The sequence below is a fragment of the Topomyia yanbarensis genome, chromosome 3, assembly GCF_030247195.1.
Source record: "Topomyia yanbarensis strain Yona2022 chromosome 3, ASM3024719v1, whole genome shotgun sequence".
Taxonomy (NCBI): domain Eukaryota; kingdom Metazoa; phylum Arthropoda; class Insecta; order Diptera; family Culicidae; genus Topomyia; species Topomyia yanbarensis.
The window spans coordinates 174,876,493-174,889,276 of record NC_080672.1 but is presented as its reverse complement, the minus strand read 5'-3'; the positions used below and the strand labels follow the sequence as shown (position 1 = coordinate 174,889,276).

The window sequence follows — 12,784 nt, the reverse complement described above, 5'->3', positions numbered from 1 at the left end:
CTAATCAAACGTTTTCCTGGATGTTCCAGGACACCAGGACAGTAAGTTTAAAACCTGGTTATGTCCTGGGAAGCCAGAACGTTTGGTCACCCTATGTAAATGTACCAGTCGTCGCCATGAGCGTCATGCAGGTATGACAGCATTGGACGTACAATTATTGTATAAGCCCAGTAGATGCGTGTGAAACCCCTGTTTAAGTTCGCACTGCACGAAGTTCATGCATGCTTCCTTGACACTGAAGTCTATTTGCAAAGAGCCATTAAAAGTTTACTTGGAATAACCGATCATTTAGCTTAACGACACCACTTTTCGGCAAAGCTGAATACCTGTTGCCCTAAGTTAAAGATTGTATCGAGGAAATACTTCATAGTTTGTATTTGGATATCGTTAGAAATACGAGCTCAATGAGTTTTCCCAACAAGTCCAACAAATTTTCATAGCAATGGTAACAAAACGTCATATGAAGCGATTTTAGCGAAATTCCCAATGAAGTGCCAATCAAGTGGCTAAAGGACTGAAAATGTCTGACCACAGCTTCCGACGCATATTGAAAATGAACTGAAGGTCAAGAACTGCAAGTTCCAAAAGGCCCATGACCTCACACCGAAGCACCACCAAGTTATGCTGGACAATCGTGTTTTTTGGCGAAGTTTTTTTCCAAATTGAACAATTCGTAAGCTTTCAAAACGATAGGGTTTACTTGATCGACCGTTCATTCGAGAATTTGAGTCATCGGATGGCCAATAGAAGGCACAACATGCGACAAATAATGGTCAAAGTATTTATCATATTATCGAGAAAGTGTTCTGGATGCTGCTTTGAAGTCGTTGGCAGACGAACATTTCGCTCGCAGACACAGAATGGTTGAAAACTGCGTCATTTTGGAGAGCTAGCCAAAATACAGGTAAGTCACATTTGGGCAGCTTGCGATTCTTTTATGATCGTCTCAAGGTCATAGTCGAGGTCATAGTGTGGGGAAATCGAGCAAAAGTGAATTTTTTTCTGAATTTCTGATTGTTGATAACATTCTGCCATTTAAAGTAAATAAAAATAATTTTACAAGCTGAATTTATGCTCTTTTCAATTGCTTTTCAATTTCAACCTTCATTTCAGGTGCATAATTTATTCTTATATATCAATTACTCAACTTTTTTCGTTACATAGCTATGAGAGAAAAAACTGTTTTCAAATGTTAATATCTCCGGCAATTAAATATCGTTGCTGCCATATGAAAAATAATGTTTTGAAGTATAGATCACCAAAAAATCGGCAAGTGGAAATATCTTGTAAAGTGCAAAATTTTAGAACGAAACTATATTCTTTTATACTGTCCACCGTGAAAGTAATGTCAATACACAACCAAGGGTCAATTCATGAAAACTTCTGCAGCTTACATATTTCGCCAACACATCCCTTAGATGATTTTCAAAGTAGATTAAGATGAACATCTTACACATCAAAACTCTACGATTAAAAAGATATAAGAACATATAATATCAAAAATTGATTTTTTTAAATCAATATTGTGAAATTTTAAAAAACATTGTTATCACCATTTTTGCTCGATAATACCTCAAATCAAGACCTTATATGTAGTTGAAAAAGAAAAAAGGAGATCAATAATACGAAAAGTTTTCCAAAGGCACAATAAGACTAAGTTTTTTAGTTTTAGTAAAAACTTAAAATTCTGTTCAATTTTCATTCGGATAATCGTGCATGGGGTGGATGACGATAGTTTTTTTAACATTTGATAATATTTCTAGTTCGAACGGAATTTCGATTCAAAGCTAACACAACATTAGTAACAGCCCATTTAATTTCATTACAGAAATACCACATCTCTCGTCTAGGAGGATTCAATCTAGTTTGCAATGTGTGAATGAAATAGCAGTAAATAACGTATGTTTTAACAGTATAAAATGTTATACTTAAAAGGTTACATACCTTTTTGTGAACAAAATGTCAAGAAAGTTTGAATTTACGTAAAGGCATAAAGCAATGATTTCATTACATCAAACTTATAATATTTGGTAGTGCATTTTTAGTGAAATAAATAAGCATAAGTTTATAAAAATGTTTTGATAATTGGTAGAGTTATGGCTTTTCCCCCGAAACCCTCCTTTATTTAAGACTTTTGCGGTGATTGCGATTAAACCAATAGATCAACTAAAATTCCAAAACTCACAAAATTTCATTAGTATATGAGTATACCTCGTACCTTAACGATTAATTGAATAAATAATAACTTTTTCCTGTATTTGGGAACGTTTTTCCTAAAAAACCGCTAGTTTAAGCTATAAAAATTGTATTTTTAAAAATTCTTATCTTCCAAACAAAATATTATGCATAATACAGGAATCGTTAATGTATGAGAAAAATAATTACAATCAATTGAAAAAAATGAGGAAAATCGGTTGAATGGTTTTTCGGCAATCGTGATCACGGAAAACCCGTTTTTGGAAAAACGACATTTCGGGAAATTCGAGTTTAAAATTTCAATTTACCACTGCTCTTGGTAGACGAAGCGCGCTTGGAAGCGCTGTAACTGTCTATTTCTCAGGTGTCCATGGGATTTTTTTTTTGAGAAATATAAAGGTATGTAAACCCTTAAAACAACAAGTTTTTTACGCCTCATGTTTATTGTTAACTATTTCTAAATAGATAAATCCGTTAGAAAAATTAAATTCAAATGGCTACTAAACTAAAGTCAAGTTAAACTACCATTCATGGATTATTGATCTTAGACTTCTATCTTGAGATATGCACTAAATGATATTTTAAAACAGACTGCCATCCGTCTCCATTGAAACATAAAGTGTTCAGGAAAAGAAGTCACATATCTGAATATAATGTAAAATATTAGATCGTTCCAAACCTGTTCAATAAAAATCCCTTGCAAGAGTTCTTCTTTGTTCTGAAGAGTCATTTTACACACTGAACATTGAAGAGTTAACTAAAATGTAAGCGTTATTCAATAATGATCAAAATTTGTTAACATATGATTTGATGTAAATTAATTAAAAAATAAATATTGAATGTCGGAAGAACTTTTTTGAGGTACGTACGAGTATTCATACTGTGTAGTGTTTTCAAGATTATTTTGCATTTTTTCGAAATCTTCAGCGAGTTCAACATTGGAATATGTAACAGACCCCGACAGTTAAAATTTCTCAATACGTATTGTTATACATACTGCTATATGAGCCGGAACGATTGCTTTTGTTTACATTTTCACTGGATGTTGAACAGCATCCGGAGTAAGCGTAAATTCATCAACATCGCGTAAAAACAGCGAGAGACATATTCTACCTGATTGGATAGAATATATGTAGGTATATCTGGTTCGAAAGTGTATGTAGTGTAAACGTGTTATTGCACATGCGTGAAACTCACATGCTTTACCGGCATCTGATAATTAAGGACCAAACAACAACGTTTTTTCCTCAAACAAAACTTTTAATTATAGATCGTCAGTTTTGTCGGGTTCTTTTTCAGTGTGGTGTTTTGACGCTAACGTTCAAGCGAAATCAAAATGCAATAGTTGATAGAACTACGTACTGTGCTTGGAACATGTGTAGAGGAGATCAAAGACAATTAAAATAAATTTTATATCTATGACATAAATCTACAAAAAACTATCAAGCGATACATTTTATTGCGAATTACATACCTGCTTGATTTATTTATGTCGAAAGAAATAGTAGGGTGATGAGCCTGTTTTCACCATACTAAGCAAGGTGCCTCACTAATTCGGTAATTTCTTGCCTTACAATCAATGGAATGCGTAAAAATTGACATGAACCGCTTTGCTTCGTTGTTAAGAACCAATATAATAACACAAATGCGTTGAAAACAGTAAAATTCTCGCGTTTGAGCACAATGAAAACTCGAATCGAGTGCCCCTATTGTTGCGCTACCATTTGACTCAATGCGTTGAACAAAGATGGCAGACACTGCTCTAACCAACGGCTTCAAATGGGTAGGGTGATAATAGAAACATGGTGCAAATAGGCTCATCACCCTATATATCCTTTATGAGATAGTTATTTATTGGGTTTAGCTACAGTGAATAAAAATTTACACTTCTTTTGAAATAAATGACTGATTATGGCCACAGAAAGCTCGAAACCTTTTTAAGATATTTTACCTAAGTATTAAGGATATAGAATTGTAGAGAGTACAATTTGATAATCATCTATAGTTGGTTCGATTATGTCATATTATATGTGCGTAGAATAGTAGAAAACGGTATGCCACAGTACGGCTTGCCCAACTTCAGGTTCAATAATCTTTCCGAAACCGTGCAGTTGCGTAAAATTGGTTCATTTGCGGATTTTCCCTTTTGATTGCTTCATTCACTAGCGCTTTCGATTAACACCCGCTCGTTCATTCCAACACATCGCATTTAATGCATGCGGTATGCAAATCGACTTTATTTCTCTTCGTTACAACTCATACTCGCCCTGACTTCGGATATCTAAGCTGCAAAAAAATAACCGATTCACGATGGGAGGAGCTGTTGTGTTGTGATCTATGAAGTGTGTTTTTATGCATGTAACTCAACTACCAGGCCTTTGCGGTGGCTTTTGTCCAGACGGTCGGCGGCGGTGTTGTGTTGTGATCGAGCTACTCAGTTCAAATAGATCGCAAACCGATAGATTATGAAATCATCAATCGTTCCATTTGTTCAGCCGCTGCATCGAACCGAGCTGGAACTGCATTGCATGGAGGCAGCGCACTAATGGATATTAATTATTTTGATTACTGGTGGAACATATTGATTCCAGTGGGTTTGTCAGTTTGTGTGCAAACGTGAATGTTTGCGATTGTATTAAAGCAACAAACAAGAAGAGACTGAGTAGTATTTTAGCTAACTTAAAGAACCTAACTGTCTTCTTCAAGTTTTACAGATTACGACATGCATCCAAGAACATAACTGGCAGCGCCATACATGGCTTCTTCCGACGCTAAAACATGTTATAGTATTCAAACACGCGTTGTTGGATTATCTCTATTTGGCGAAATACCCGTTCATGTTAGTTATAGTTACGAACACATTAATCGTAATATGAACACCATCATTTTGCACTAAATGAGATAATTGTCACTACATTTTGCCTTTTTATTACAAGTTTACCGTAAATATCGCGAGGTTATTACGAGTCCCTTCCATTGTTTGATGAATTATACAACAAATTTCATAACATTCATGTGTTCTATGTCTATTAGTCTCTATTTCTCAGCCTACAATTATTGAGTTAGCCATAAGTAGATGTCAACACCTTTGCATCGCCCTAAACGGCAGTAGATCAATGTACACAGAAGCCACGTTTTGATTTTTAGTCGTAAAACTGCTAAAAATGAAAATTTCCGCGATATTTTTTTAATCGAAGGTGGACCACAAAACGCAATTTTCCACTATGATATAAATTTTTAAAAAAGGATCTCATATTTTTTTTTCAATGTAAAGATGTATTTTTGGGTTTTCCGAAATTGTGAACCACACAACTTTTTTTTCTCAAAAAAGGCACAAATATGAAGTTAAATGTAGATCTAGGAGTATACGAAGTCCGACTAATCCGTTCTCAGATTTGCAAAATGGTTGATCAAAATGGAGGGCAAATATTCAAAATGACGAATTCGAACGACAGAGCAAAAAAAGCTACGATTCGTCAAAAATGAAGATCGAGGGTTTTTGGAGTCGCTCCACTCAGCACCTCCCTCACCCTTGCCCTCACACCTCCCTCCTTCATCACTCCCCTCCCCTTGTGCCACCCTCACACTCGCATTTCCTTCGTGCACCCCATATACCGAAATAAGATGAAGGACTTCTGACTCACTCCCACTGTACTAAACCAACACCCCCTTCACTTCCAAACCCATTCCACCAACATTTCAAAATATAATCACATGAAGATAACATAGAACTCATGTTGATTAAGTTAATTAAATATTAGGGAAGCCCGGGGCTAGTTGGTGGTTGGGGTAAGTTGGCGGAATCCGTTTGTCTTCGTTTCCATTGTGTACCTCAAGTTATGTCAAACCCATTATCCAATGTGTTTTTGTTAAAAACATTTTGTTTTGTAAAAGTTCTGGGCGATATTGTGTTAAATATGCGGTTGGAGTAAGTTGGAGGTGACGCACGCGGGGCAAGTTGGCGCTACTGTTTACAGTGCAAATATAGTCATCAAATATTTTTATTTTTGGAATTCACTCCAAAGTTAAACTTTGTGTATCTCGTCAATGCAGGGGATATTTTCTTCGGCCAATCGCCTGAAGAACTTCAAAAATATGCCTTTGAATATGAAATACACGTCAAAGTAAAATGCCGGGGTATTGAGACTGAAATATATTGGCAATTGTCGGTTAATGTATTGAATTCAGACATTCAGCACGAACCTTTGATATAATTAAATCTCCATTTTCTGGCGTATTCATACATACCGCCAACTTACCTTGGGGCCGGGGTTAATATGCGGGTTTTCCGCGTCATACATTATTGACAATAAAAACAAAGACAATGCAACAAACACTTTGATAAAATTCAAGGATGTTGGCTACAGTCGCATGTTCTATTTTGCAAGATCTATCAAAGCGGTAAAAAATGGAAACTGAAAACACCGGTTCCGGTCTCCCCTATACCACATCTACTTACGTGGTAATCGTGGGATACGTGCTAAGTGAAATAAGAATGTAATAAACATTTCCATTCTATTGAACAAAACCAGCTAATGAATCATAGTTTGGATAAATGAGAAAGGCGCAATTGCCCCTCTAGGTGGATTTAAACAGGTTTTTTTAATTGACGTAGGGGATTACGAAAAAACTTGTTAACCAAATTTTTTTCGCATAGCGTTTATTTTTGAAGGGCATGAAAAGTTGTTCTATGTGAACCGCAAAGATATAAAAAAATAACTCTTTTGACCCAAAAATAATCGAAATTTTTTCATTAAAAACAATGTTTTTAAGACCCTGATTTTTTGGTACCTAAATGTTTAAAATTAATAAAAATTTTCGGTTTATCATCTCAATAAAAACATATCTGGTAGCATGATTTCAGATGAGAAATGAGGCCAGGATCACTTACGCCAATTTCGATGTCAGCGGCGAGGTGATTTACAATATCGACCAGAACATTAATAATTTTCAATTTCACATATTGCAGTAAAAGATTTTTTCATCCGCGAAAAATGTCCTAAATATATATTATAGGGTAAAGGGCCCATTTTCACCATATTAGGGGGGAGAGGGGGGTGCCTCATTATTTCATTAATTACTCGTCCTATAATCGATGCAACGCGTATAAATAAGCATCAACAGCATTGCTTCGTTGTTAAGAAGCAATATAAAAATGCAAATACCCTGAAAATAGGGAAATATTTGTGTTTGAGCGCAACGAAAACTCGAATCGAGCGCCCCAATTGTAGCCATAACATTTTACCCAATGCGTTAAACAAAGATGGCAGACACTGGTTCAACCAACGACTTCTAATGGCTAGAGTGATAATAGAAACATAGCGAAAATAGGCTCATTACCCTACCAAATTTGTGTGAACTATCTTCATTTTCCCAAAATAAAATGTCGAAAAAGTTTTTTTTTCGGCCCCTTAACTAGTGTCATTGTTCTACAAACAACAGTCCTGAAGAGTAAAAACATGTTTTGGCGTGCAAGCCTATCGTTGTATGATTGGTCCCCAGCCAGGAACAAATTCTTAATGTTAGTGTGATCGTTGTAATAGGCTTGCATCTGTCATCTACACTAAGGGTTGGACGAGAACTTGTCGAAATAGAAGTTCAAGTCCCAGAAAGGGATGTAGCACCTGATTATACTTAGTTCATTTGATACTCGGATAAATCTATTTTAGTGGGTGGCACTTTCAACAACTAGCTTCTTTAAAGAGAGTTTTTGTTTTTCAACAGTATCTTCTGACCAAATGCTATTGTGGAATGGGATTTGTGTCAATGTTTTATAATTCCAACCAATGACGACTCTATGTTAAAATAAACCCCTCCTTCGATATTTACATTGAAACAGTCTACTGAACGATCGTTCGCGTAACCATATTTAATATCCGTCCGTGATGCTTCATAAATATCCATCTATCAAAGAAGCATACGTTCTACCTTGTCAATCAGTAACTCAACACTAAAAAGGTAGCATACACAGCAGTGTACATCTACTGAAGAAAATAGCACTTGTAGCGTACAGCGAATTATACAAAGTTGAATCACACAAACATCCAAATAAGCACAAATGATAATCAGTTGTCCACTGCACTGTGGTGAAACCTCTATCAATATTGAATTATAATAGAGCTTTATGTTTTGTTTACACTAAAACACGATTAATTACACCACGCGTCTCTTCACAGCACAACGTGTAATTCTAGCAATTCCATTCATGCCCCAGGAGGGCCGCGGACTGGTTGATACCCGTCAATCGCAGTCATGGTTGTTCGACGGACGGGCATGTGCCTATTCAATCAAGTGCTTCTTAGAATACTTCTTGGAAGCGGTAAAAATATGCGACAGCGACATAGATGACTTAGCCACAGTTGGTCCGGCAGCCAATCAACGATTATACCGGTTGAATGAGGGTGATAGATAGGAATCTGGCTCTTGATTGCTTCACATCAAGTTTGGCGGCAATAGCTGATTATAGGGCGGTGTCATTATGTATGCTAATTTTAATTCGCATCCAATCGATGCATGCACTCTAGGTGCTGATCATATTCACCACCACATTCACCGATTCAGTTAAGCTCTACGTCAATTGGTTTGGTCGGTTGTTTTGAGCGGTCATTGGCCACCCAACGCAGGCACGCGGGTAGGCTCCAGTCAATGGGAAACAGTGAAAGATGTTTGTTGCTCAACACAAATTTACTATTACGACGGCTGAAAATTGTTGAAATAATTGCGATGACTATCTGTTATCCATGCGTCAAATGTTTAGCAATTAACACATTGTTTTAGCTGCTATATTTCACATCCGGTAATTATTTTCTTTCAAGTGAGCAATTTCCAGTTATGCTCCTACTAGATTTGCAAATGGTAAATTATCGTCAAATTCGAAAGGGAAAGGCACGAATTACCGTAACCACTGAATTGGCACTAATCGAACTCGCGAGCAATCACATTGTTCAGAATTGCTGCATGGAACCTGTTATAAATTTTCCCAAATCACGCGTAATTCTTCCGATAGCATTTCGACTAGCATATCACGCTTAACAACCGAAATCCATTTGCTGTGGAGGTTTCCGATCATTCAACATTTTTCCTCCTCCACACAATTTTGAGGCCCGGGGCTACTTTTTTGTTCCAACACAACGCACCAAAGCAACTATAAAGTGCAGACAAGCTTTGTCACCACAGCTAAGCACTCGTTTTCATCGATCTGTACGCCCACGATCGCGAAATGACCTCGCGTTTCGAAGTCGACCTACACAAGTATCGCGCGAGGTACTAAACGCACCACTCACAAGTCAGCTGGCCTAGCGCTGCAAGACCAAATGCGCTCGGACTGGCACAGGTCTACGGCAAACCAGCACGTATCGAAGTTCAAGCGTAACTGACTGCGGTGTTCCACAGCCGTAATGCTGATAGGCCGAATCACCGGGGTCCAACCGTTCCAACTTCGGCATTCACAACACAACCAGCGTTGGCTGTTTGGTTGGGGGATTGCGTATGCTATAAGCCTACGTATGGGCAGCGACGTAGAGGATCAAATCTGATCGAAAGAAAAACGTTAGGCGGAATAATGAAGTTGAAATATATGTATACTGTCGATTGTCTCCACAACCAAAGAACTGGATAATGACGCTTATGTTGTTCGTGATGATGATGATGATGATGATGATGATGGCGATGATACTCGCTGGGGTCGATATCTAAACGGTACAGTACATCTATGATATCGACCGGTTCGATCGTGCCGCAATGCATAGTTGTAGCGTAGAAATGGATAACAGTAGTAGTTTCGAGAGAATGAGAGAGTAACAAAAATATTTGTAGCATGATTTCAGGATTCTCAATGATTCTCGTACTGTTTTAGCTTTTTGATCAATACGCTGATATGGAACGCTATCTAAATAGGAAACCGCCTCTAATCACAATGCATCTGCTAGCACAAAGTAAGAAATCAAGAAGCAGCGTTTTTACATTTTATTGAACAGGTAGGTAAAATTGGAAGAATGTCAAATTATTCACATTAGATATTTATTGGTATCATAAGGAATAAGTTTCCGACAATATTGATTTAAAAATTAGTTCTGATTCTTTAAGTTTAAAAAATATATATTTCAATTTATAACCGGAAATAACTTTTCGATGTAATTTTGTCCTCAGTTTTTTTTCAGGGTGTTATTGTATTTAGCTCGACCATTTTTGATCTAGAACTCATGTTTCCTGCATTCCTTTTGAATTTTTTAAAATTATTTCCGATGGATTATTTTTGGTATGATATATTTACATATACACCCGAATTGTACGTTGCGCCGTCAATCGATCGAATAAATGCGAAGTCACACACGAGTAGGGGAAAGAGGGTAAAAGTGGAACTATGAAAACGTATTGTTTTCATAGTTCCACTGTTACCCTCTTTACCCTACTTTTTGTATATTGCATATGAACAGTAAAAGTGAAATAGCGGGGAGACTTGACCAGGTTTTCAGCTAAACCTGCGTAAATCTCTAAAAAAATTCAATCCTTCAAAAGTCATTGAGATGTAATGTGCAAAGATATTGTGCGTGTTCATGATTTTGTGCAGAATTTTTAACCCTCCGGAACTCAGGCCAAATTTTGTAACACGAGCACTCGCGCGTTGTACTTTGTACAACACGGATAGTCATTAGAATACCTCGTGATCCGTAGGGGAAAGTGGTCGGTTGCCGGTACTGGTCGGTTGTCGTCACCCCTATGTGGCTTTTGACAGAAACCAGACAGACATTCTGATAAATATTATATGTGTGTTATATTAGCACGATCTTTTTGTGCCGATTGCTGAAGCAAATAGACTCGAATGTTCCGTTCTACAAGCAATTTTTTTTTTGAACAAGTGAAACTCTACTTAAAAGTTTTTTTGATGATTTTCTTAGTGTTATAGAAAGAAGTAAATCGATCGAAAAAGTATGCGCATTAAATATTTACGATGTGAATTTATTCTATTTTGGGGTTCAACATTGAATGGCACCGAAATGTTCGCCACAAACTTTTTTTGATCAGTTTTCAAAGAGGTTACTAAAATCGGTTGTCGGCACCCAAACATGGTCGGTTGTCAGCACCCCATTTTTGTGGCAAACGCTCTCAATAACCTAATCAATATTAGTATTTTGGAACGGGCTTTACGAATAGACACCAGAGATCGATCTTTGGCACCATTCTGAAAACCAAGAAGGCGACTTAGCGTTTTACATTTACATGAAGAAAGCCCACTTGGTCGTGTTCACACCGTATGTACCAGATTGTCACGACCAGACAATTTGGTGGGGGGATCTTTGGCTGACCTCTATCTGATATGTCTGATTGGACTGCCTGAAACTAAATCAATTGCAGTGAATGCGATCCGTCAGTGCTCCAGCAGTGCGTAATATTCGCACTAGTTTTTCTAATACACATATTGTGTTTATGATGAAGAATGATGTTCAAAATGCCCTTGATGGTTGTTTAAATGAATAAATTTCCTTTTCTCTTTGAATCTTGGTGACTATCATTCATGTTTTTCTATTTTTAATAAATTTTCTTAGGGTGCCGACAACCGACCACATTTTTCAAAATGGTAAAAATTATCATTTTACTAAATTGTTAATATTTTTTTTTAAGTTGACAGAATAAATTAAGTTCTTTCTTAAGTTATTAGCTAAGGCCTCTAGCTTTCCATTGGTATGCTTATATCCATATATTGTTCATTGGAGTAATGTTGTGAGCCAAAAACAAAAGTGTGCCGACAACCGAACACATTCCCCTATCATTTGGAACAGTGGATCAGCAGGAACTATGAAACATTCGCAATAAAATCATAATCCATGGTCAGAATCGTCTCATTCTCTCATATTTCACGATTTCTAATTCTTTACACGTGTTGCTATATTTGTGATATCCAGAGTAAATTTGCAATGAAAATCATTATTTCATTGAATAAATGTTTAGTTATTTGCTATTTATAGCAAATTTCATGCTCAACATTTGCTGCGAACAATGCTTTTTTTGTAACTGCGTAATCTCACAATTTTCGTGAATAGACCAATTGGACAACGATGACGGGAACAATGATTTTTGTTTGTTTTTGTTGTCTGCATCAAAATCTGAATGGGTTCCGATTTCCACTGTAAATACTACTCATATAGTGCAAAATTGGTAAATTTGGAGAAGTTTTGTAGAAATTGTCGCTACTTTCAGGATTGCAGCTAATATGCATATGGTCAAAGCTCCGAGAATGGCAACCACAGGCGAAAATTTTATCAAATTTTTATTCAAACTGTTTTTTTCTGTTTGTATATAACCTCAAATATTAAACAAAATGAATTATCTATCATTTATAAAAGCTTGTTGATGCTTCTTGCATGACCTGAAAATGACTAAAAGACTGTAAGGAAATTAGAAGGGAAACAAAATCCATATTTTCAACTTTTTGCCTGGAACCACATTTTTCCATCGTAGTCTAATTTAAATTTGATGATGTTGCTTGAAAATTTGAGATGAATATGGATTAATGCTTATTTTTAATTGTGAAGTAATAAAAAACAAGTAACTTGTAAATATCGCCATTTGTACAGCAAAACTATATGAT

General features: G+C 36.5%; 1 protein-coding gene across 10 annotated transcripts in view; it reads right to left on the bottom strand.

Annotated features, from left to right (window-relative positions):
- Positions 1 to 12,784, bottom strand: part of LOC131690615 (unconventional myosin-XVIIIa) — a 253,319-nt gene that overhangs the window by 161,011 nt on the left and 79,524 nt on the right. Inside the window, exon 1 of one of the 10 annotated variants that reach the window (XM_058976525.1) lies at positions 9,444 to 9,546. The exons of 8 other annotated variants lie outside the window; for them this stretch is intronic. The gene's annotated coding sequence lies outside the window, so the exon portion shown is untranslated. Of the gene's footprint in view, positions 1 to 9,443; positions 9,547 to 12,784 lie in introns of those variants that run through there. One more of the 10 variants, XM_058976526.1, reaches the window with a different exon arrangement.